This window comes from Peromyscus leucopus, chromosome 9, assembly GCF_004664715.2.
Source record: "Peromyscus leucopus breed LL Stock chromosome 9, UCI_PerLeu_2.1, whole genome shotgun sequence".
Lineage (NCBI taxonomy): Eukaryota > Metazoa > Chordata > Mammalia > Rodentia > Cricetidae > Peromyscus > Peromyscus leucopus.
In genome coordinates this window covers 51,368,178-51,389,016 of record NC_051070.1, presented here as the reverse complement: position 1 = coordinate 51,389,016, position 20,839 = coordinate 51,368,178, and the positions used below count along the sequence as shown (strand labels likewise).

At 41.4% G+C, this 20,839-nt stretch overlaps 1 pseudogene; it reads left to right on the top strand.

The window, feature by feature from the left end:
* Positions 1–1,876: 1,876 nt before the first annotated feature.
* On the top strand, positions 1,877–3,019 carry LOC114698809 (annotated as a pseudogene).
* Positions 3,020–20,839: the final 17,820 nt, after the last annotated feature.

Genomic DNA, 20,839 nt, shown 5'->3' with positions numbered 1-20,839 from the left:
CTATTGTATTTCCAGGAGCTAATTTTGTTTATTGTTGAATATGGTATTGTAAGTAGGTGCTCCTTTCTGCACCTGGCTTCTTTAATTCAATATGGTGCTTCTGGTATTTGCATGTGTTGTGGTGTGTATTCTCAATCCATTTTCAATTGCTGGGTTGATTCTATTAGATGAGCATATTTCAAGTCAGCTATACTTCCTCCAACTATGGACATTAACTATAAATAGCATTGTGGATACATGATCTCAAAACAGTTCTTCTGAGGGCTGGTCTTCCAGAGGACCCAGGTTCAAGTCAGCACCCACATGGCAGCTCACAACTCTCTGTAACTCCAGTTCCAGGGGACCTGACACCCATGGCAAAACACCAATGAACATAAAAAATAAATAAATTTTAAATTCCTCCTGTAGGTATATGTTTTATAATTTATTTTTTTGGTATGTACCTAAGAATAGATTTATGCCCACAACAAATTCCACACACTTTTATGAATATATTCTTACATCAGCAATATACGATGCTTCCATTTTCTCAGCTCCTATTTCAACATTTCAAACTACTGATTCTAGCCACATTTGCAAATATGTAGTGTAGTATCTTTTTTGCTTAAAGTGTTGGACATTGATGTGGGTTTGTTGTCTAATAGCGTGCCTCCAGTCTGCTTGTCTTTATCTTTCCCCCATTTTTGTTAGATTTTATTTCTGTTATTCATGCCCATCAGTGTATTTTAATGCTAAACAAAAGGCCTCTATATTTTAATTTCTTCTCCTATTCTTTGCTGCCGCTTTCTTCTTTGTCTGAGGTCATAAAGTTTAGTTATTTCCTTCATTTCTTTTTAAAATCTTACCTCTGTTGAGAAAAAAAAAATGAATTCTATTAAACTTTGTAGTTTAGCTATCTAAGAAATCTTTGTGGGTTACCAGATTTAAAAAGTACAGTCCTGAAGTTTTCTTTAAGAACTTTGCAGTTTTAGATTATCTGCAGGCCAGACATAATTTATCTATTTTTAGTTAAAAGTCAAACTTAATTTTTTTTGTTATAGAAACCAAGTTGATCCACTATTATTCATTTAAAGACTACCTTTCCCCATTCAAAATCATTTGTAACACGAATCTTAAAATGCCTTATTAATAAAAACAAACCCAAGGCCAGATCAGAGAAGAAAAGCAGGCCACAGCTAACCTCACCTTGCCAATTCCTCAGCTGATCCTGTTTCCTCAGACTGGAAGCCTCTGTGTCCTCATCTGAATGGCTCTCAGCTGAACTGCTGCTCGAAACCTAAAAGCTTAACCAGCTCCAGTTCCTGGTTTTCATGCCTTATATACCTTTCTGCTTTCTGCTATCACTTCCTGGGATTAAAGGCATGAGTCTCCATGCCTGGCTGTTTCCAGTGTGGCTTTGATCTCACAGAGATCCGAACGGATCTCTGCCTTTGGAATGCTGGGATTGAAGGCATGTGTGCCACCATTTTCTGGCCTCTATATCCAGTGGCTATTCTGTTCTCTGACCCCAGATAAGTTTATTAGGGTGCACAATATTTTGGGGAACACAATATCACCACAATCATTCTTAAATTCACTTTTGCTTAAAAAGTCATTTGACCTTTTAAACACGGTCTTTCTATTGTACTGATCAATTTGCCTAGGCAAAAATCAGCATTCCTTATGATTATTACAGCTTACTCGTCATCCTTAAAATAAAATGTTGTTTCTCTTCCAGCAAGGCTCTTCTTTTCCATGAATGCTGTAGCTATTACTTTTCATTTCTTATATAAATTTTAGAATCAGATTGTTAATTTCTATAAGAAGATTTTTCTGGGGCTGGAGAGATGGCTTAGAGGTTAAGAACACTGACTGCACTTTCTCTCTCCTCCAACAGAGCAAGATGCCCAAGGGAAAGAAGGCCAAGGGAAAGAAGGTGGCCCCGACCCCTGCTGTCATGAGGAAACAGGAGGCCAAAAAGGTGGTGAATCTTTTGTTTGAGAATAGGCCCAAGAACTTTCGGTACTGGGCAGGACATCCAGCCCAAAAGAGATCTCACAAGCTTCGTCAAATGGCCCCGCTGGCTACATTAGGCTGCAGCAGCAAAGGGCCATCCTCTATAAAGCAGCTCAAAGTACCTCTTGCCATTAACCAGTTCCCCCAGGCCCTGGATGACAAACAGCTACCCAGCTGCATAAGCTTGCCCACAAGTACAGGCCAGAGACAAGGCAAAAGAAGCAAAGGCTGTTGGCCTGTGCTGAGAAAAAAGCAGCTGGCAAAGGGGACATCCCAGTGCTGTGGATATCGCTCTGTATAAATAAAATGCTGACTGGCCAGTAGCCAGGCAGGAAGTATAGGCGGGACAAGCAGAGAAGAGAATTCCAGGGAGCAGCATGTAACAGGTACATAGGTAAAGCCACGGAACATGTGGCAACATCTAGATTAACAGAAATGGGCTGAGTTTAAGTGTAAGAGCTGGTTAGTGGCCCATCTGAGCTAATGATTGAGTAGTTTTAAATAATATTAGCCTGTGTGTGTTTATTTGGGTCTGAGCAGCTGCAGAAATGCAAGGACGCAGGAGCCTTGTGTGGACACAGGAAAACTTCAACTACATCCCAACTAAGAGACCCTATTCTTTGAGCAAGGGTCAATACAGTCACCACCTTGGTGAAGAATAGGAAAGTTCAGCTGGTGGTAATTGCCCATGATATAGACCCCATGGAGTTGGTGGTCTTCCTGCCTGCCTCGTGCCGAAAGATGGGGGTCCCCTACTGCATCATCAAGGGAAAGGCCAGGCTGGAGCGGCTGGTCCACAGGAAGACATGCACCACTGTTGCCTTCACACAGGTTAACTCGGAAGACAAGGGTGCTCTGGCTCAGCTGGTGGAAGCTGTTAGGACCAAATTACAAGGACAGATATGATGAGTCATTTCAGACCTGCCACCGCTGGGTAGGTAACGTCCTGGGTCCTAAATCTGGGGCTTGAGTTGCCAAGCTAGAAAAGGCAAAGGCCAAAGAACTTGTCACTAAATTGGGTTAAATGTGCACTGCTAAAGTTTCTGTACATGAATATGATTACAAACTTATCTTCCGGGGTGGGGGGGTTGGGGACACTGGCTGCTCTTTCAGGGTTCCCAGGTTCGATTCCCAGCCCTGATAAGGCTGCTCACAACTGCTTGTAACTCCAGTTCCTGGGGGAATCAGACGCCATCTTCTGGCCTCTGCAGGAACCAGGACAGGCATGCAAGCAAAACATCCATACACATGAGAATAGAAAAGAAAAAAAGTTTGCTGAGGGCTGGGACTATAGTTCAATGATAGAGTACTTGCCCGTCAGGTCTAATACCCTGGGTTTGATTCCCAGCACTTCATAAACAAACCAAAACAAGTTAAAATATACCTTCTAAGGACTGCTTGGCATTTATAATTGACTCTACAAATTCATATAAAGAGAATTGACATTTCTTATAATGTCCTAACTTTCAACTCATGAGCATGGTCTATCTTTCCACTTACTTAAGTTTTACTTAATTTATTTCATCAATACTTTGTTATTTATAGAGAGACCTCTTACCTATTTTTCAAAATTCTTTTCAGGGGTTTTGTGTTGTTGATGCTATTATAATTGAAATTGATTTCTTAATATTTTTGTTTTTCTGATTGCTGTTAGTTAAGAATGCCACTCATATTTGTATATTGATCTTAGAATCTCAGATTTTGCTAAATTTATGAATTAGATCCAGGAGTTGTTTTCATTTTGTTTCAAAGCTATTTTGGAATTTTATATGTACACTTATAGCATCTGCAAATAAACACAGTTTTGCTTCTTCACTAATAATGATTATATGCTGTCCCCCTGTCTTGCCTAATTGCATTGGATAGCACTGAATGCTACATGTCATAGGCATGGGGAGCATGAGTGCCATGCTTTGCCTTTGTTTTAGAAAAGGATTTATTTATTTATTTATTTATTTATTTATTTATTTATTTATTTATTCATTTATTTATGTGTGCCCATTAATGAAGGCCAGAAGAGGGAGTTGGATCCTTTGCAGCAGGAATTAAAGGTGGTTGTGAACTCCCAAACCTAGCTGCTGGGAAATGAACTCTGGTCCTCTACCAGAGCAGCAGCACACGGTCCCTTAGCTGCTGAGCCATCTCGCCAGCTGTACCTTTTCCTTCACCTTATACTTCAAATTCCCCTCCATTAAAATAATGAGAGTTGTGGGTTTAACAAGCATGCTGTTTATCACATTGAAGAAGTTTTGCTTTATTTCTTTATTTTTCGAGAATGAGCTTTGGCTTTGTTCATGTGTTTTCCTAGATCCATTGATGATTTTAGGAACTCTCTTTGTTATATACTTATAGGATCAATATATTGATTAGGTTTCAAATGTTAAATTAACTGGATATCCCCAGAATAAATTCATTTTGTTGTGGTGTATTTCTTTGTATGGTGTTGGACTCAACAGTTGTTAAGGGTTTTGATTCATCCGTGTTCACAAGTGGTATGCCTCTTTAATTTTATTTCCTGGTGAGGTCCTTGTCAGGTTTTGTTAGTTCGATTGTGGTTATGTGGGTCTCATAAAACAAACTCAGAAGTGTTTCCCATTCTACCTTTTGTGAGAGTTTTCACACCATGGGTTTTTCTTTGCAAAAACATTTAATAGAATTTTACAGAAGAGCTGGCCAGGCCATAAGGTCTTATGGTAGGGAGGTTTTAAATTATTACTTCAATTTTTCTAATAGATAGGAGGTTATCTGGGTCATCTATTTTTTTCTATCCATTTGGTAACTTTTGTTTTTAAAGAAGTTTTTCCATTTCGTATTTGTTGTCAAGTTCTTTAGCACACATTCCAGAAATTTCTCCCTTATTTCCAATTTTTGTTTTTCTTGACCAGCCTTCTGGTACTGTTTATTATTACTTGAATTTTTTTTGGGGGGGGCAGGGTTTTGCTTTACAGTCCAGGAAGAACTGAAACTTTCTGCATAACCTAGGTGGGACTTGAACATGTGATCCTCCTGCCCCAACTCCCTAAATGTTGAGGATACAAAATTGAGCCACTATACTTAGCTTTTAATCTGTCTCAGGGACTTTTATATTCCTTTTTTTATTATTTTTTATTATGTCTATGTGTAATGGCCATGTGCACATTAGTGCAGTACCCAAAGAGGGTGTCAAATCTCCTGGAGCTGGAGTTTCAGTTGATTGTGATCCACCCTGTGCAGGTGCTAGGAACCAAACTCTGGTCCTCTGCAAGAGAATCAAGCACTCTTAACCATTGAACAATATCCCCAGCACCTACATTTCTTTTTTTATACTTTATATATAAACACACACATATGTATATATATATATAGAGAGAGAGAGACATACACACACACAAAATACACATATATATACACACATACAAAATATCCATATGTACTTTGTATAGATATGAGTATTTTCCCTACATATGTCTGCATTACATGCTTGGGGAGACCAGAAGAGATCATTAGATGCCCTGGAACTGGAATTAGGAGATAATTGAGAGCCACTGTGTAGATGCTGGCAATTGGACTCAGGTCCTCTGAAAAAGCAGCCAGTGATCCTAAGAGCTGAGCCATCTCTCCACCCCCAGGCTCCTACATTACTTAACATTACTCAAAGAACTGAGTTTTTTATTTCTTGCTTTATCCTATATTTGGTTGCCACCTAACGAGGACTATGGGGGTCCAGCCCCTCGATAGTCCCCTTCCAGGGTCCGCGGAAGGCTCTATCAACCAGCTGAGAATCTTAGGGTCGGTAAATCAGTCTACGCACGCAGAGTTCTTTGGTCCATTCGCTTTAATTCCTCTGGCATAACATCCTTTAAACACAGCTTCAGTTCTGTTCTCATGTCTAGCTCCTTTCTTGCCTGATTTCTCTCTATATTTATCTACTGTCCCCTCTATGTTCTATCTTAATTCCTTCATCTAGTTCTGTCCCTTCTAGGTTCTCATCTATCTAGTTCTTTCCCCTATCAGCTCCTCTCCTGTCTCCTTCTCTCTCATCTGGCTCTTCCTCATCTTGTTCTTCCCATCTGGCTCTTCCTCATCCTCCATCTCGTTCTCTAGTCCTCTCTCTTAGCTCTTTATTCTGGTTCTTCCCCATCCCAGCTCGTTCCTCTCAAGTTCTTACCCATCTCGTTCTTCCATTCTCTTCTCTCTTCTCTTTCCTGTCTTCTGCTTTACAGTTATATATCTCCCCAAAATCACAATCCTCCCCTCCACCCAGGACACTCAGCCTGAACTTCCTCAGGCAGTGATTGTCCACTATCAGGATCAAATGGAGGGTTGATAAGAATTACAAAGAAGGGCACTAGTAGTTAATTACCATTTGTGACCCAAAGGGGAAGTGACTAATGAATTAACTAAAGGCTAAATATGGGTAACATCTAAGAAGAGGGGTCTTACGTGCACAACTATAACCTTAAATGTGTTTGGCAAAGGATGTTAGAAATCTATAAGTTGCTAGGTCAATGGGAGAAAATAAAACTGTCTTCTTTTTTCCTGTGGCTCCTATCTGTCCAAGCTGTCTGCCATTTTTCTGCAGGGTGGGGGAAAGTGTGCTCAGTCTCTAGGCAACCTGTGTACAGCTAGATGCCTCTGGTGATACAGGGAGGCTTGAACTGGGAGTTCTGGCTGAGCATAGCTGTTAGCACAGAAGTTTATCTAAATATTCCTAGAAGTGGTTAGGTAAGTAGTTAGAGGTCTATAAAGTTAGTAAGGCTGTAAGAAAGAAGGGCCTAAGCTAAATTGTGTAAAACTATTACTTAGTGTCCACCTGGCCTAGACGGTGTCCTCTTGTGAATTTACTGTAAGTCAGGAGACTTGTACGTGGGCTGCTATCACTTGTTAGTCCTTGGAAGTTGGGCGCCCCCTGGTGGTGTCTCCTTGTGGAATTTAAGTCAGGAGACTTTCAGGTGGGCTGTTATCATTGTTAGTCTTTGGCAGTTGGGCGTCCACCTGGGTGGTGTATCCTGTAGTCCTTGAAAGTGGCCAAGGGAGATATCTGATTCCAGAGAAAGCCTTTCCCTGAGGCTGTTCTCCAAATTACCTGGAATGTGTATGTCCAGAGAGTGCTCAGTCTACACTGTTAGTCCTTCTTAGGGAAAAGTCAATTGGGAAAGCTATGAAGGCACACATGATTTTCATAACAGAATACAGCTGATATATAACAAGCCAAGTAACACCAAAAACTCCTTGGGATTTGGCTTCCTCTGGAGGAATTCCATGATCCCTCCAGGTAGTGACTTTGCCATAACCAGCTGAGTTCTTATGATATATTCCTGCAGCCCGCAACAGCCACCCACCTCATTTTTTCCACTTCATGGTTGCTAACCTTTAAAATTCCTTTTTATAATACCTTGATTTGATTTGTTGTTTTCTGGCTTATTAAGATTAAAAACTTAAGAAATTTTGGTCTTTAATTATTGTTAATATGGACATTTTAAGGTAAAACAGTTTAGCAGATAAATCCTATACATATATTCACTAAATTGTATTGCTGTTCAATAGAAATATTTTCTAATTTGCTCTGTATTCATTTAATATTCCTCATGTGACAAATTTCTGCAAATACAGACTTGAGACAATGTGCATTTGTCTTAAAATTCTAGATGTAAGAATCTGAATTCAAGTTGAGCTGTTGACAAACCACCACTCATTTTAGAAGCTCTGGGAGAAAGGCCATTCTCTTGTCTTTTGCAGGCTATTGGTATTTGTTGGTTTGTGGCCCCTTTCCTTATACTTGAAGTGAACATCTGTTATCCTTTCTCCACTCAGATAATTAGTTCTAGTTTTGCATCTTCTTTCTCTGGTCCTGATTTTAGTTAAATTCTCTTTTGACCAGAAGATATACTGCTTGTAACTTCAGTCCTTTGAAATGTACTGAGTCTTAAGATTTTGGCCAAGCACATGGCATATCTCTGTAAATATCACACATGTATTTGAAAAGAATATATGCTTAGCTACTATGGGATATAATGAGGGAATATAAATTAGGTTGATGGCACTGTTCAAACATTTATTCTTACTGCTATTTTCCTGATTTGTCTGTCAATTTATAGGACAGGATTAATAAAATTCTCAACTAAGGCTGGGATTTAAATCTTCATTCAGTTCTATTGATTGTTGTCCCATATTCTTTGAGAATCTTGCTATACAAGTATCCTTCTGAGAATCACTATGTGTTTTTATCAATTGGCTCATTTACCATTATGAAAAATCCTTTTTCTTTTTTGTGAGACCCTTTATTTCAAACACAAATTGGACATTAATAGTGTCATTACAACTTCCCTATGTGTCCTCAGTATACTTCTCCCATCATTCATTGTCACCTTACCTATTATTACGTGTTTCATAAGAGCATAGAGCCAAGTAGTTTTCTAGTGTTCTAACAATGTCTGAAAAGTGCTTTGTTCATGAACTTTGAATAGATTACTGGTAGAGCTTCTGATGGCTGGTCCTAGGAATTCGATGCACATTTCCTTAAACTATGTCCAGATCTTTGCAAATGGCCCTTGTTGAGGTTTGCATACAATTTCTTCCTCTAAAGTTTCATCTTCTGGAAGCTTGGTTCTCACAGTAAGGATTCCAAGACGTGGTGCATGCATGCAATGCACAGATATACATGCAGGCAAATCATCCATATGCAAAAATACAGAATGAAAGAAAGGGGGTGGAGGGTAATAACTTCAAGAGGGGACGCCTAGTGAGAAGTGATTAGCACACTTACCTTATGACCAGATCAGTCTTCTTGAATACTGAGTTAGTTCTATGAAGACTGAATTAAGTCTTACAAGAGGAAATTAGGTCCTAGGGTATTGCTTCTCAACCTGTGGGTTGCTACCCCTTTGGCAAACCTCTATCTCCAAAAATATTTACGTTAATATTGATAACAGTAGAAAAATTACAGTTATGAAGTAGCAGTGAAAATAATTTTATGATTGGGGCTAACCACTGTACTAAAGGGTCACAGCATTAGGAAGGATGAGAAGCTCTGTCCTAGGGGATCAAGGTAGGTCTCTCAGGACTGGGTACATTACTATAAATGTGAAATATTTTAATGCAAGCCCTCTCTCTCTCTCTCTCTCTCTCTCTCTCTCTCTCTCTCTCTCTCTCTCTTCCTCCCTTTCTCTCCATATGATCCTATTCACCTTGAGTTCCCTTCCAGAAACTGAGCAAATGTTGATTTCATATGTCTCTGATTCATAAGAATGAGCCAAATAAATAAATTACCTTTTTGTTTTTATTAACAACTCATCTTCAAGTATGTTATTATTACAACAGAAAATGGAGTAACATCTTTTTGTAGAATTCTCCTCAAATTTGTGAAGAGATCATTTATTTCCACAGGAGCTAGGACTGACATTGGCCAGGATCCTGAGAATTGTGTCAGATACAAGCAAAGTATAAAATATGGTCCCTATTTACAGTCAGTCACACAGGAACGAATGATTTGTAACAAGGCTACCAAACAGTAGAACATTTGCACTTCAGGTTTTCAGCTGTGAAATGAAAAGAGTGAACTCAAACTCACTTTGAAGGATTCCACAAAGAAAACATGTTCTGCCAAGTTTCACCAATCTCACTAATCATCTTTATCATTATCTGACTGTTATTTCATTAAAAATAAAGCAGATTTTCAAGGTATGGTGGTAGCTTTTGGCTCCAATACAACACTACTGTTAACATCTTTATAACCTGTGAGATTTGATACAATGTCTAGGATTGCCCAATGAGGAATAGGAGGGCTGGCATGACATTGTCATGGATGTTGACAACCTAAAGATGGATACAACAGGCTCAACTTAAGGATGGTTGTCTGGGAAGGTGAGAACACACAGGGACAAGGGCATTTCAGGTTAGGTAGAGACTGTGATTTCAAACAAGACCCAAACAGAAAGAAGTCTGATATATAACAAGATGCAATGGGTGATTGGCTTGTGATGGAATCGGATGGAACTAGATTTTAGAAGCCTCTTAATGCTAGCTGGGCACACACATCTTGCTGTCCCTTCTCAGAAAATACAAACCATCGTAAGAGTCTTGCTATTAGTATAATTTCTTTCCTTATTGGGTACTGTTTTCTTTCATTGTGTGTATGAGTTCAGACAGAAGTACTGCTCAAGGTCACACCTGGCACATGTCCATGGAAGCAACAAGACACTATAGAGGATTGAGCTCCCAGCTAGAAACACTGTTTTTTTGTTTTCTGGACCCCTTTGAGGAGCCATTGCCTGGTGGGGAACTTCAAGGTTGGGCTGATTTTTCAGATCAGTGGTATTCAAAGGGCCAAAGTCTACTGTTTATAAAGAACTTTCTCATCTCCATCTGGTTCCTAGAACAGAATTCCCAAAGCAAAGAGTTTCCCTTGGTGGAGCTATTTGGTGGCTGTTTACACATTTGCACAATTAGCATGCCTTTTAGATGTAAATAGAAATCAGCCCAGAGGAACACACTATTAAGCAGCGGGCAACGTGCAGCGTGTTTTAATAAGGCTGTCAGCGAAGGGTTAACCTCAGTCCTTGCAACCACTCCTGGGGCATCAACAGCACCAGGCAGAGGCCTGCTGAATAGCTGAGCTCCCACAATGCAGCAGAGAGGGCAGTGTTGTGAGGTACTCCCAGGTGACACTGTTTGAATGTCATTTAAAGTTCACTTTCATTATTTTAATTGTCACTGTAAAAATTTCCCATTCAGGACTGATTATGTTCTAAGAGAAATCAGAACTTAAATTCCAATCAATCATAATTGAACGTGTTGTTGCAAGTGGCATATAAAGCTGTGTCTCGGATGTGATTAAGACAAGTATTAGTTACTCGGGGAAAGCTGTAGGGAGATTTAGGAGCAAGCAGGATTAATGCTGAATAATTTACATGGCCGAAGTTATCAGAGGAAGAGGAGCAGAAACAGTTGAGAGGTGGTTCTGTGTGCTCTGGAAGGGTGGGGCCAATGCTTGCAGCTCACATTGCAATCACCCCAAAGGTTATGAGAAGGGCTGAGATAGCACTGAAGCATCACAGGATCTGACCCCAAACTTTCTGGAGAATGGCTGAGTTTAGGAAAGCTTGTAGTTTCTTTGGGTCTCAGTTGTTTAATAAGATAATACACAATCTGGGCTAGTGAGTTACCTCAGGGGTTAGAGGTGCTTGCCACAGAAGCCTGGTGCTCTGCATTCGATGGCTGGATCCCAGAGGAAGGTGGAGGGAAAGAAATAACTTCACAAAGTTGTGCTTTTTCCTCCACATGCTTACAAAGTACTTGTGACATATTTCCATGTACTTCACATGTGTGCGTGTAGGTGTGTGCATGCCTAAGCTCCGTCAAAATGGGAAGAAGAAGGCATAAGAATGGCCATTAAAAACCAGCCCAAGACATTTGATGTCATTGAGATGGAGTACTGGGAACTAAGGTCAAAGTCCCACAGGGAGGGAACTATTCTTCACACCTAGGTCCCTTCCTCTCTGCCTCTTCCCAGATTTACTTGTATATATGGATCATGGGCTTAAGGGGCCATCCTTGTTGGATCAAATAGATCTTAGCTCCTTTGAACTCTAACCATAGAGGAAGAGTCCTTTGCTTGCCCCTTGTCCCAAAACTCAGTTGCTGGGATAGAGGAGAATTTAAACTTTGGAATTAGGAAAATCAACACATCATATTTCTTAATCTCTGAGGCCGGACATTTGGATTGTAATTCAGGAATCATGACTACCCTATAGGGTTGTAGAAAGAATAAACACAATAATGACATAATTGCCCAATTGTAAGTTCTGACATAAAATTAATCCTTGGGAACTTCAACCCATCAATACTACAGAAGCTGTCCGGGGGATTTCAGAATAGAAGCCAAAGATAAGTTCCCATGGTTTCTGCTTCCAGGGGTGTTTCTAAATGTTGACAGTGCTCTTTCCTGCAGTTCCTGTGGCTGAGCTCGGTGTGTGCCACAATCCCTCCCTCCTGCTCTCAGGAGGGTATCTGGAGGAAAGAGGAAATCCAGAAAGTGGCTCTTCCTTTTCTGGAAAGTACCAACAGTCTCTGGTACCAGAATATCCCAGAAAGAGAGGACTTCCACACTCCCCCGCCCCCCAGACCCCATTTACAAACCAATTTTCCTGGAAAGGGAAGTTGGGGGAATCATCACGAACCTAATAAAGGTCTCTGAAAACAATGTTTCTCCATTTGAAAAATAAACCATGTCTTTAAATGCATTAACTCTGTGGGGAAATAAATGTAATAAACCAAATTCAATCCCTGCCAACATTTGTTTTCTTATCTATGTAAAATCAATATACTTGTTGCAATTATGTCTTTCAATAAATCCTCCCAAAGCCTTATTTTCTCATAAGATTTCCTGCCGCACGCAGATTCATTGCGTTCATTTTCCATCTACAGAAATTGTTTCTTGCGATTTCCAGCCATCCAGTTTCCTTGAAGGAGGCTGTTCCCCGCCCTCAGTGACTATGTCCCTTCTTCAAGGGCCATTTAGGCAGCAATTACTTTAATTGGATTGTGGTGCCCACCCGGCTGGATTTTGCACTGATAGAACAGCTCTCTTCAGAGTAGGGGTGAATTTTCTGGCCGAAACTGACATCAGTCTGTTCCTGCCTTGCCTTTCTATGGTTTTCAAAGGGCAGCTGGGAGAACTTTCATCTTTTCCTCTGATGGGCATGAGCGGGAAAGCGACTGCCTTATTAGGTAGGGAAGGGATGGCAGTGGACTTTTCAAATGGGACTCTTTTTACAGACATGTGTTCCTGAGCTCGTCTCTGACAGGTTTAGAGATGGAATACACCAGGCCAGAGCCCCAGGAATCTTAAATTTAAGAGATGACCAGTGTGCCCCCCCCCCCAAATGTATCCAAGGAGTAAGATGGCCTGCACAAAGTGCTTGGTTGGCCCTTGTGCAGCAGGCTTCTATCCTCATTGCAGAGACACAGAAAGAGATCAGAACGGGAAGCAACTGGCCTCAGGCAGTCAACACTGAACTTCGGTTCCTGACTCTGCCCTCATGTGATGCTAATTTCCACATGGCTTCGGTGTCTTCCCTTTGCCCTACTTTTTCAGGTTGCTATGAAGGGTAAAATAGTTAATTTTACTTGTCAACTTGACTGGATTAAGAGATGTCTGGAAAACTGATCAAATATTAATTCTGGGTGCAACTGTAAAGGTTTATCTGGGAGACACTGGCTTGTTGGTCAGGTGGCTGAATGAACCAGCTCTTGGCTGAATGAACCAGATCTCAGTATGATGTGTGCCATCCAACCAAATGGTAGGCTGGTTAGAATAAGAAAAGGAGAAAAAAGTAGTTGCTTTTTCTACTGGAGCTGAAACAGTCTCCCCCATACCCATCATGCACTTGGGCCTCAGAAGCTCTCTGCCCTTTGAACATCAAGAGACAGTAAAGATTCTTCAAGTTCTTGGGCCTTTGTCCTTAGATTAAGCTGCACCACCACTGTTGGAAGATCTCTGTCTCATAGATGTTATACAACTCATTGGTCAAAATCATGAGGGCCAATTTCCCTAATCTCTCTCTCTCTCTCTCTCTCTCTCTCTCTCTCTCTCTCTCTCTCTCTCTCTCTCTCTCTCTCTCTCTGTGTGTGTGTGTGTGTGTGTGTGTGTGTATGCTTAGAACTGCCATCCATCATATTCACATTGGTTTGTCTCTCTGTAGAAACCCTGGCCAGCACGCATGCTCACTCTTAGCCTTCCTTATTTCTCCCAGGATTTCATATTCTGTCTCCAGATCTCCTCCTGCTTCCTTGTCTCCCTGTGTCTTACCTATTAGTTATTATTACTATTTATTTTCTTGTTTTTACAACCTTTTTTTTACCAAAGCTTCCCTCCTCTCCTCTTCTCAGCCCCCTCCCCCATCCACTCCTCCTCTACTGTTTCTCTTCAGATACAGGTGGATATCAGCCAGCCAAGGCATATCAACTGCACTGAGACCAGGCACCCCCTCCTCCACCAAAGTTGGATGAGGCAATCCATCAGGAGGAATGGGTCCCAAAATCAGGCAACAGAGTCAGAGACATCCCCTGCTTTCACTGCTAGGAGTTCCACATGAAGACCAAGTTACACAACTGTAACATGTATGCATGTAACATGTATGCAGAGGTCCTAGGTCAGTCCCATACAGGCTCCCTGGCTGTCAGATCAGTCTCTGTGAGCCCCTATGAGCCTAGGTTAGTTGGTTCTGTGGGTTTTCCTGTGGTGCCCTTGACATCAATGGGTCCTCCAATCCTTCCTCTCCTTCTTCTGTAGGTTTCCCTGAGCTCTGCCTAATGTTTGACTGTGAGTCTCTGCAACTGTTCCCATCAGTTGCTGGGTGAAGCCTCTCTGATGACAGTTGGGCTAGGCACCAATCTATGAGTACAGCAGAATATCATTAGGAATCATTTCATTGACCTTTTTCTTTGCCACTCATGTTTGGTTCTATCCTAGGTCTCTGGGGTATCTCACTTCTGGGTCCTGGCCCTCAGTGGTATGGGTCTCCAACTGTAACAGTTATTAGTTGGTCATTCTCACAATTTCTGTGCCATCTTGGATGTGGAACAAGGGGAACACTCTACCACTGCAATCTTGTACAGTCACTTTGGAAATAAAAATGGCAGTTTCTCAGAAAATTAGGAATTGAACTACCTCAAGACCCAGCCATACTACTCCTGCGCATATACCCAAAGGACACTATACCACAAGGACACTTGCACACCTATGTGCATAGCAGCTTTATTCATAATAGCCAGAAACTGGAAACAACCTAGATGCCCTTCAGCTGAAGAATGGATAAAGAAAATGTGGTACATTTATACAACGGAGTATTACTCAGCAGTCAAAAACAATGACATTAGGAAATTTGCTGGCAAATGGATGGAACTAGAAAAGATCATCCCGTATAAGGTAACCCAGACCCAGAGAGACAAACATGGCATGTTCTCACTCATAAATAAATATTAGCCATAAGTGAAGAAGGCCCACACTACAACCCACAGACCCAGAGAATCTAAGTGACAAGGAAGGCTGGGGTGGGGGAGATGCATGAAGCGCCCTGTAAAGGGGAAATAGAATGAACATTGACTGAGAATGGGGGGAGGGTCTTGGAAGGGGTAATGGGGATGGGAACGGGAGGGATCAGGTCAGGGAGGATAGAGGGAGAGATTACTGGGAGATACAACTGGAATCTGGGGGCATCTCTAAGATGAGCTAAAAACCTAGAGCAATAGAAACTCCCAGGAATATATGAGGGTGACCTAGCTAAGACTCCTAGCAATAACAGATATGGAGCCTGAACTGGCCATCTCCTGTAACCAGGCAAGACTTCCAGTGGAGAGCCTGGGACACCAACCCAGCCACAAACTCTTCGATCTACAATTTGTCTTGCTTACAAGCTGTTTTTTTGCCTCTTACCTTGTCCTCTCCCAGGGCACCTGCACCCAGTGTCAGAGGAGGGACTGGAGCTGGCCCAGCCTCCCCACCTGCCTGCTGCACTATCCTGCAAATTGGCTGCTTGTTTCAATGACTCCTCCGAGTGATTGCAAAGGCACGGAGGAAGCACTTGAAACATCTCTCTCTTACAAAATGCTGTTTGTTGTGTCAGGACAGGAAAAGGCCATCAGCCTGGGAAAGTCCCAGCCGCGTGGCACAACTTGACACACTGAGGAGACGGGAGATGAATGAGCTGCCAGAGCTGCTGAAGACACTGTAGACTTTCACTTATTTATTGAGCTAAATTATTTATCTTAAGAAGTTAACTGCTCTGACTCGTTTATCACAAGCTCCAGGTCCAAGTATTATTGCGAACAGGAGGAGTATGTGACCCCAGCAGTGAAAACAAAGACTAAACAATTAAAAAGAGAGAAGTTGATACACTCTTGATTGCAGGCTCTTCGCTCTGGAAGGAAAAGAACAGTGGCCTAGAAGTGGTGGCACACACACGCACCATCCATGCCATGAAAGCATTTCTGGGCTAACACTTTGCCCTACTCTGCTACACTGATTGGTGGAGTCTGTGACTCCAGGTGTCATAGCCACCAGGTTAAAGGGGGACCATAAAACAGCTTCCTGAGATGTGGTCAAAGGCTTTGGAGCCTTACAGAGATGAAAGGATCTTGTTCAATATTTATAAAGCCCCAGGTAGCTCCTCCTCCCCCTTAGGAATTAGGTAATTATCACTAGCAGGAGGTTTACCATCCACCTCTTTTCAATTATTAATCAGCAGAAAAGGCCAAGTATGCACAGAAACCCAACTGTGAGTGCTAACAGGTATCTTTCAGTGTGAGGGGCCCAGAATTTGCTACAGACAAGAAAACCAAAGGTGGTACTTGCCCTTCCTTCCAAACTCTCCAAGGGCTTCTGAGGGAGAAGTTGGCTCAGCCTACACAGGAAGTCATGACTAGCTACCATTTGGTACTTGGAAACAGTCCTTCTGTGATAGCCTGGGTATTGTTTGAAGACTGTACTAGAAAAAGAAAACAAATAAGAAATATTTTCCTAAATCAATTTGTGCCTTCCACAGTAGAGAAGGCCAAAGTCCAAAGACCAATACTCCAGGCTTTGAAACAAGACAAATTTGGATTTTTGACTTTCTAAATTCTTTGCGTTATTATCAACCTCCATATCCATCCATATAATGGAAATAACCATCAATACCTGATAGGGTTGTTTTTAAGAATTAATCTCTTGAGCCTCCATGCTCAGCAGTCAAAATAACGACAGTGATGACTGCTGTTCCTGCCTGCTTGCTTCATGTTATCCTCCATTCACAAATTCTCTCTTCTGTCCTTGTCGTCTAGCTGAGGAAAACTAAAAAAAAAAAAAAAAAAAACACTTTAGATTTTCAGAAGAGCAAGAAGTCCTTTGATTTCTACATTGCTCCTCTCAAGAATCAATGTAATACAGCAACTGTCAACTCCCTAGAGCCCCATCACCGTGGTGACCATGAGCTGTGTAATGACAGTGAAAATCCAGAGGCACATTTTGGTAGAAAGGGCCCTGAGCTTGGAGTCAGGGGTCTGGGATTTAAATGTTGTTTCTCCCATTTCCCAACTGGTAACCGTGGACTGTCGGTCACTCCATTCAGCTCTCTGACCTGCAGCTCTGTGAGGTGGGTGGGTAATGACTAGGTTATAGGTGAGAAAGGCACTTCAGAAATTACCGGAAGAGAGCTTTATGAACAGCAGTGGCTTTTATTAGTAAGATATGAGTACTTTATCATTTAGCTAAGAAAGATGTGCATCAACAAGGGATGAATGAATGGCTTTTGCTGGGCCTTTTGTCCTTGACAGTCACTCCTTGGACAAGGCTCTGCTCAGCAGGCAGGAAAGGCTCTGGAGAGGGCTGGAAAATGGGTCTATGGTGGTTGTATCTACAAGGTAGGCTAAGAAAGAGATGGCTTTTAAAAGTAGACTAGAAGAACTGTAGGTAAGAACTATTTACAAAGATGTGGGCAGGATTTAGGAAAATCACTGAAGATGTTCAGCAACCCAAAAGAAGAAACAACAGGGATTACTCTGCCTTAAAGAGGTTGGGGATGAAGAACCTGGAACTTGAAAAATACTGTGTCTGACAGGACCAGGTATGGGAGTCACACAATTAGCTCAGAGAAGGGGAGGGGGGAATGAAAGCATCTGTCTCTTTGCTCTGTCCACTTGCTCTAGATTAACCCAATCTGAAGTGAGGAGGTTACTCTTGAAGACCCAAGTCCTTGACCAGAAGCAAGTTTGGAAAAGAGGAGGGTGGCTCTGAGGACCCCTATAGAAGACAGTCTATGTACACACACATTTGAAAGTCAAAGGAACTTTGATAAATATTACTCAGCACAGGGTACCAAGCGGATGATTTCTAGTGACCCTTGTGCCTCTATGAATGATCAGTTACTTTTCTAACCTTGTCTTCTAAAGCTTAACTTGGAAACCAAGCTACCAAACTGGACCTAGGCAGTAAAATCTCCAATGGCCCTTTGCTTTAATCCACTCAAATTGTCGACGTTTCTAACAACCCATCTTTGACTTTCCTCCTGGTGATGAGCTCTGTTGTTATAATCTCAGGACATCTGGTCAATTCAGTGCAGTGAGAAGCTTCTGCAGCAATCTGTCAATTTCTGGAAAGGCAGCTGATGCAATTCACTCTCTTCTATCACTGCTTGGGGCTCAGTAAAAGGTCAGTTCCTGTCTAGCGGCTGTTCATACTTTGAATCCCAAAGATGCTCATCAGATCTGCCCAAGATGATGCCTGGTTGAATTCTGGCAGAGGCTACAGTAACAATGAGAACCTCATCTGAACTTATTGGTAGGGTTCAGGATCAAGTTACTTGAGTGTAGCATTGGAAGCAATTGAGTCTCTGCCTTGTCCCTTGAGTTCCTTCCATGAGAGCTAGACTGTCTTCAAAAACAATTCGTAAGAACAAGTTGATCTAAAAGACATAACTTTATTTTATTTTACATACCATGTTATCTCACTCCATGGACAAATCTTTTGCTTTGATCTCTTCATTTAGTCTTTCATCCATTTGCTGCTCATTCTGAATGAGAACTCATTTTATGGATTCTTTAATCCTACTCAGTCATCCTGCTTGTTTGTCTCCGTTATATTATCCATCTCTAATCCTCACCAGATTTTCTGTGCTGTTTCTCCTGAACAGATGCTTTTGAGATCTGACTACCTATTAATCTTGTAGACTTCCAGGAATAAAGAGAAGCCTGGACCACTTGAAGATGTACTTCTCTAGCTACTTGGAAGCTCTTGTACTATTTTCTGTCTGTGTTCTGGCTGCCTTCATGTAACTGAATCTCTGGTCCGTCTTCAGAAAGCCACACTCAGTTCTCAGGCCCCATGTTCTCCTGGTTGTGATATTAGTGGTTGCCATCATTGTTTACACAGAAGTCATCGTTCATGGTGTGAAGTAGATGATTATTGTATCATTGAAGACTTTTCACACACTTGCATGAAAATTTCTTTCTTTTTTTTTCCAGACAGGGTTTCTCTGTGTAGCTTTTCCTGGATATCACTCTATAGACCAGGCTGGCCTCGAACTCACAAAGATCCACCTGGCTCTGCTTCCCAAGTGCTGGGATTAAAGGCGTGTGCCACCAACGCCTGGCTTGCATGAAAATTTCTATGATCTCCTTTGATAGAAAAAATTTTTCCTGATATTCTTCTTTTTCCATTTCCAAGTATTTGCTGGTTTTTGTTTGTTTTGTTTCATTTTTTTTCATGTCTCCCTTTTCCCTAAGCTCTGTGAAGGTATGTTGTGTTTCTCAGGATTTAACCGATGGGGAAGATGTTAGTCTGATTGGCTGCTCTGCTAACTACAAGTCAGTGGGATAATGAAGGATAATGAAGGCAGAGTCCCTGATCTTTGGAGGATGTCGACATACATACTCAATGAGAACTTGGCATAGGTATGTACAACTCTCTTCACAAATAAGGAAAGCAGGAAGACCTAGCTGCAGAAAGCCCAAGGAGGCTCCCAGTAAGGGGATTTCCTAGAGAAGTCCCAGCCTTCACTCCCCTCTGCCTTTCCAGGGGAGGAGATATGATCCATCCCCTTGGGAGGGCATAATAAGACTCAGGATTGTGAGCTGTGCTGGACACTGCATTTTTCCCCTCTTAGGCTAACTTAAGATGTTTCACAAATAGGTGTATTCTAAGAGAATCAATGATCCCTTGGGCTGTAGCATATTGCTTTCATGGTACCTTCTACTTTCCCTCCCCAAATCAACTATTACATGCAGGTCTGACTTCTTACTAGCTGTTCAGCATGAATTACTTGCTTACACATCAAACAACCTAGGGAGAGGGAAAATGAAAGAAATGAGTCAATGATGGTATAATTTCAGACTTCTCACAAGCTGATTGGCAAAGGGGATTTTTATTTTGGAAAAGCAGTATGTCTCTCAGCACCTAGACAGTATTAGGAAAAGAACACATAATTGTGCCCTTGTGGAAGAGGATCCATTTAATATCACTAGACAGATAGCTTTGATCTTGATTTACCTTAACTTATCCTGGAAATGAATCACACAAACACTTGCCCATACAAAGACAAAAAGACAACTTTCTCTTTTTGGGTCACAAGTCAGCTGTAAGTAGGAGACAGTCCTTGGCATAATTAGAGAATTGCTAGACTTTATATGTTGGTGAAGGGCAACCACTTGAAATTAAAGGCCCATGGTGTGACTCAGACATTGCATTTTTAGAGAATAGTCATATCCACTAACCTAAAACGATCTGTTCCTAATAATAACAAGGCTACTTACGTTGCTGTTCACATCACCCACAGACCATCTTGGAGACTCCTATTTTAAACTCCAGCATGTCCTACCAAACACGAGGGAAAATGCCATCCCTTCCCCAGCAGCTCATTATCTGGAGAGAAGAATGTTCCCAAGGAAGACTTCGGAGGTTTGGAAATTGTCATCCTCCTCTGAGGATGCGATTCTGAGACTTTCTATAAACTCAAGACTTAGGCTTCCCACTGAGTTTCCTCTGATCACTCTAGACACATTGACATTTAGCCTCATGAAATTAATTTTCTGCAGAATCCAGTTGACAACCATGAAATGCTTTGGGGCTTTTCATGTGATAGTATAGTTTTTAAAGTTTTTATAATAGAATATTACTGTTTGCTTTGTTAATTTTGCTTCTAATTTTATCACAAGCTTTTGAGGGTTAAGTCCTTAATATGCAATTATATATATATATATTATATAATTATATATATAACTGCATCTTCCTTGTGGAATATGTACAGAAATTTAGGACTATGTGCAGATGTCAAGTTGCTTAGGTTAGAGGTACCTTTCTACATTTTCCTTTCATCTGACTTTTCCCTCTGAC